At 40.5% G+C, this 6,224-nt stretch overlaps 1 long non-coding RNA gene across 1 annotated transcript; it reads left to right on the plus strand.

The window, feature by feature from the left end:
* The first annotated feature begins 230 nt into the window (after nt 1-230).
* LOC139060441 (uncharacterized) lies at nt 231-4,048 on the plus strand. Its single transcript, XR_011514819.1, has 3 exons — nt 231-303; nt 2,460-2,522; nt 3,882-4,048. It is a non-coding gene; the product is annotated as an uncharacterized lncRNA (long non-coding RNA).
* The last annotated feature ends 2,176 nt before the right edge of the window (nt 4,049-6,224 follow it).

The following is a 6,224-nucleotide window of genomic DNA, read 5'->3' on the forward strand; positions in this document are numbered from 1 at the left end:
ACTGTTTTTTTTATAATGTGCTGTTCGTGCATGGAGCACTTCATGATTGCCATCATCTTCCCGTCTGTGTCCGGTATTTTTCAAAGGATTATTGTTGTGAAAAGAATGTCAAATATACATCAATGAGACATCTCTCAAAGAATTTATTTGTTGGTATTTTACGTTAATTTTTTCACGACAGCTGCAAAGACCAATGAACCCTAAATATTTTTTGCAGTATATAAGTGACACCTCAGTCTTCGGAAAGTTATTCCTAAACCTTCACGAAGCGATATACCGTCACAGGCGTCAAAAGACCCATCGGTGAGTAAAGCACTTTTGCCAGGTAAACTGTGCGCAATATTTTATTCTGCCTATGCAGTGCGCGTTCTAAGTTTACTGCATTCTTTTAATACGCTCCTCGAAAAGATAAAGCAAACACCATATAGCGTATTATACACAACTTTCATACTTTAGATATATTATTGTAAGTGATAGGAGTTATACTTAAATTATGCGACGTGTAAATGTGTATGTCGCTGAGGGGTTCCATCTCAAAGGTTTTGAACAAAATGGGTACATTGAGAAGAATCCTACTCGAAGGCGTATGCTACTGTTACTATAATTATTTAAAAAGGAGGACAGGACACAGAAAAATCAAGCTGAAGTGAGCTCAACTGAGGAAAGAGGTATTTGAAGCTTGGTAGAATTTTGAAGGAATCGTATGGATTGTGACACACGGGCTTATCGACACAATCTAACGCACTTCGTGATGCCGCAAAACCCATAACACTGAAACCCATTCAAATCGGTTTTGCAAAAAATAATTTTAAGTTTTGTAAGGAAATATTTAGATTTCGGTGCACGTTAAACAACCCCAGGTGGTCGAAATTTCCGCAGTCCTCCACTACAGCGTGCCTCATACTCAAAAAATGGTTTTTGCACGTAATACCCCGTAATTATTATTAAAGAATAAAAATCGTTAATTTGCGCCAAAAATGTGAAGTCTGGAATGATCACTGAGCTCAGAAGCACAATGACATTGTGAAGACTATCAATGTGAAGGCAACCGCTGCTTCATCATGTGCGCGGAGCCTATACAGGGTGCTCTAGCTAAATGTAACCAGAGTCCAAAAGTATACGAATGCCGTGCAACTGGACAAAACCAAGGTAACGTTGTTGGCCGTCGCATGGAGATACCTAAATTATTTTTTTTTTATTTCACCAAATTACCTAAACATTCTTGATAAATTATTCAATATCTGAAATAATATGATTAGGTGAAAAGTGTCAAACAGAAAATTGTAGAGCAACATGAAAAACTCCAGATGTAGCTTTTGCTGTTCAACGCGTGCTGCATAAAATTTTGGTATGCGAAAGAACCACGCAACTACACGCAGTGTCTCGTACGGCCAGTCGCGCGAAAATGTTGCCGGGCCTTTGGCGCTTCTTTCACACCCGAAAAACACTTTTATGCAGCTCTCATTGAGCAACAGAGAGCTGGACGAAAATTTCCCATTTTACATCTCATTACAACAAATGAAACTTTCATAGTTTGCTTATAAAACTTTGTGTTTGACAGATGTTTTGCATAAATATAACAATAAGTATATTTATATTGCGACCAGTGAGACTCCATTTCAAAGCTTCTATACAATATGGCTGCGTTCACCAGAGTATTAATTGATAGTCTATGACTTTGTTAATATATTTCTAAAAGAGAAAAAGGCAATGAATGGTCAAAATTATGTGCGCTCGATTTGGGAACGATGATTTTTTTAGATTTAGATGAATTTAGAAAGACTCATAGGGATTGTGATAGAGAAGCATATTGACGCCTACACCTGGGACAGTGGTCTCATACGATAAAAAAAGTGGTTGCGATGAAATAGAGCTAGTAAAGGGGAATAGAAAATATTATGTTTAATACTCAAAGTAGAAATTAGTAGCATGACTTGAAAACAGCAATCCTAGTGTGGGCTCTGTTCGTCTAATTTAATTATTAAACTGGCTGAAACTGCATGTTTGCATGCGAGGCTGTAAAACACCGCTATCGGCTTTATAGCATGTGAAGTTGGTTGCCACGGAAAAAGTGTTGGCCTGTATATAAAAGAATTATAAATATAACCATATTTATGTTTTACGGGACTCCATTATTGAAAATACGATATTGCTGTGAGCGTATAGCACAGAAATTTTATAATATGGAAGGCAGTTCAGTTTAACTGATCAAGTCATACGCTTCACTTAACAAAACACCTCGCACGGCTAGTTGCAGATGCATAATTTTTATTTCATAGGTTAGTAGTTCGGCGCCACTCATTAGACGAGGACACAAAAACGCTCGACTGTACGGGTTCATCCTGTCAGTGGCCATTCGGACAAGTCTTCCAGTGTCTTCGTCTGAAAAAACTAGTGCTGGACTAATTTCGCGTGAAAATAAATTAACTCCTATTGTTACACCACATATTTTTCTGCAGTGCAAAGCAACATGAACCGTGTGTTTGGAGTGGACCTTCTGGTGGTTGTCGCAATCGTCATAGGTAAAGATTGCCTATTGTATTCATATTTTGTTTATTCTTCACACTATGGTGGAACAAAATCGTGCACTATATTGGCGAATCCGCAACATCTTCCTCTGATTTTAGATAGATTAAGGAAGAGTAGAAATTTTTAACGTGTTCATGCTCATCATTCACCCACTTAAAGAAAAAAAGGATTAAGATTTTCCGCTGAGACATCATGCACCAATGTAACCCAGAGAATATTCGAACAAGGCGACTCCCGTTTCAATGAACCTCGAGGACAATGCGAACAATAAGAAGCTTGCTTACAATCGCCTATGGAAGGAGAATCAAGTACTTTGCTGGGCTCTTGCAGGGGCGCTGTTTTTTGAAGTAATACTTCTAATGCGAAAACAATGTACGGGGAAAAACAGTAATGTATCCTTATGAACATTATAGCGAAGTGAGCAATCATGTACTAAGATCGAATTCCCGCTTTTCCTGTAATTTCCTAGTGACATATTCCAAGAATTTTTCCAGCGGCATCACATCTGGTTGAGTTTTATTTAGTGCAACGTTATTGGGGGATCACTGATCATTCATAAGTCTTTGCAAATAAAACAAGTATGCCCAAATTTCGGCGTACATTTCTAATAAAAGTATCACCTAAATCTCAGCAACTACCACTAAATCTACAATGTAAGCAACGTACAAATACAAACCTCACAGTTGCCGCACAGTTTAGGCTAGTATTTTCCACGTTGAGTTTGAATCTTCGATCGGCCATCATACTAAGCAATAGATGGCGAATAAAAGACTCTTGCGCTCCTGTATGCATGAAATGAAGTTATTCTGGAGTAGACATAACCATTATTAGGTTAAAGCACTCAAGCCTTTTATATCCGACCACACTTGGTTGTCGAATTTGCTGGACATGCCTTAAAATATGCATACTGTGAAATAAAGTGTAAGTAAAAGCGAAATACGAGAAGTGTGTGCACCGTTTTGTGAATTCGCCCACCGCTTTTGGTGGTGGGCGAAGTGTTAACAGGAAATGATAGCCTGCGGCATTCCGGCAACTCTGTCTCGTGGCACGTTGTGAGCTCGACAAACACCCAGTGGCCCTTCTGAACGGCGAAAATTTATTTGGTGTCTCTCAGAAAGGCTGTGACCTTGCAGTGAACGTAAAAATTAGGCCTCAGCTGTGACCCTGATGATATGGCTATAGTGTCGTGCTTAATACTTCCTCTGACAAGCGCACTTTTGTGTTAAAATTCTTCCTTCGGAAATATAAATGTAGCTTCTGATCTTTTGCAAGTAATTACACCAGATCTTTAGGAGCGGTTATCGTTAAAAATGCCGTTATTATGTTTCAAATACCTTTCTTCTGCGTTTCAGCTTTGATCGTCATGGTTCCAAATGAAGCTTCTTGCATCGCCGGCGGTGTTGGAGGAATCGGCGCTCCCGATATGTCGGGCAAGAAGTGAATTACTGCGCATCCTGGATCAAGATATTCCACCCCTCTCATGCTCTGCATGACCGCTACACCTGAAATACAATGCCTCTTCAAGATATTGTTGTGTTTACATTCATTTCTTATAATAGATGCACAGCTTCTTAGATATGACTAAACGAAAGAAGCGAGTTGTTCTGTACAATTTACGCAGTCGCTATCACCACGCTGTCGTCCATGTTCCTGGAAAGGGATGTTGTAAAGTGGAGACGCAGTGTCCTTTCTTTGCGAAATAGGGTCACCAGACGGAGATAGGTCCGTTTGGCTCGGTAGAATGTCTCTTTATCTAAATATTCCCTATTTATTTCATTGTGCAAGATGTGTCCCCGTAAACAACATGACATCATTGATGACATTCAGTGCAGCTGTGGTTTGGGATGCGTTTACAAATTTTCTTATACTAATTCCCTTGATCCGCCTTATTCTCCTCGCTCATGAAAGGGCGAGTTTTTCGACTTTCAGTCTTGATCAGAGATACGAAAATTTGCGCGCGAAGTTGGAGATTCAACGTTTAAAATCTGCATGATGCCTAAAGTTGGACGTATAGTACCTGTCGGTCTGGCAAAGCAGGGACTAGGCTGGCTGCCGCAAGATTTTGAATTGTGTAGAAACAGAAAAATATAAAGAAAGTGTTCTGTCGCATGTTCCCCACCGTTAATCGGGTGAAATAATATTATGCGCATTTTGCTGATTGCGCAGCGTCGACTTGTATTTTCTCCAACGCTTATTTCCTTTTCAATTTCGTTTGAATACGACAAAATTATAGTTGGGCTCGACAAACGCTTCTGATTTAAACCGGACGCATAGGCCCATCGAGAAGGCGGTGCAATTAAACATAGCGGCTGAAAGATATCTCTGTGCCGATGGACGATTGTCCGGAAGTGGCACGTGATTCACGAATCAGATGTTTCGAAGAGCGGCTTTCGGATCCAAAGTGGAATGCCTGCGATCGTGGGTTCGTCGTTAGATGTTTGGGATGCAATGCTGCCAGAAAGAGAAAAAATCAAACCATTGCTTGCGCGTTTCTTTATAGCGTTGCAGGCGGACTTCTACGACTTTGCTAATATATGTCAGAAAACTCGAGGTCCCTTGAGCATGTCGCACAGTTAGAGAAATCGTGTATGTATGTGTTTTAAGGTTTAATAACATGAAAATACCTAATACGTTTTGCCGAGGTGTCCTGTGACCTTAGCGCACACCGCATTCTATCAAATATTTTTCATTGCGATATTTTATTCCTCCCTAAAATCAACAAATCTTGCTTACACATTTTTTTTTATCCCATGCCTTCATTGCGTATTATGTTCGTGACGAAGGCTGCCACATTACAATTTCGACTATTTATATGGGTGAAATTTTGCATAGCAAAATTCCTTTAGAAATAATAAATCAGCTTTGACTCAAATTTTTCAAATTTGAGAAAGTGTAAAAAATTTCCAAGTGTAGTGCTTTCCAAGGTCGTATGAAGGTGGGGAGCACAGCAGAGCAAACTGCGAATCACAATATTAACGCTTAATTAATCCACCATGTGCCCAGAAAAAAGTAACAGGCACGCGCAAAGATAGCAGCGAGCATAGTCGGCGATGGTTCGAAATTTCATGAGAGGGTCAAGTGCGCCCGGTACTGCTAAAACACGCCAAACATTTTACCGCAGTCGCTGGCGACATATTGCCCGATAGGCTGCAGCAATCTCGCTGATCATGAAGGTGATGTCCTGTATCGGTCACAATCCCTGTACGCCTTGACGTAATGGGTAATGATGGTGTTCAGACATTGGCCGGTAATGTGACTATTAAATCCATGCGAGTACACCATTATTCTAGCTGATTGGATCAACTTTGATTATACATAGAACTATATAAAAATTCCATGAACTTCAGATACCTGCAGGTGCGTGCTCTTCCCCTGGCCGGCGAAAAGCGGTGACCGAATAGACATAAATAACATACACGACTGAATGCCGCCTGTTAACAGTCATCGTCCTGATGTTGGAAACAAACGCAAAAGCGAAGAAGAAAAAAAAAGCTACAAAAGCCCCTTTATTAAAGAAAAAAGGTCAAAGCAACAAAGCGAGACAGAGCCCCTATGTTCGTTTGCCGGGCGCAGAAATGCTTGAGAGGCACCACGTGGAAGACTTGAGGCCACGCGCGACGCCGCTTCCGCCTTCCGTGACTTCATAGTCCATTGAGCCAATACGTCGGATGATCTTCTCGCTTAGGAAATAGCGG

The sequence above is a fragment of the Dermacentor albipictus genome, chromosome 5 (assembly GCF_038994185.2).
Source record: "Dermacentor albipictus isolate Rhodes 1998 colony chromosome 5, USDA_Dalb.pri_finalv2, whole genome shotgun sequence".
Classification (NCBI taxonomy): domain Eukaryota; kingdom Metazoa; phylum Arthropoda; class Arachnida; order Ixodida; family Ixodidae; genus Dermacentor; species Dermacentor albipictus.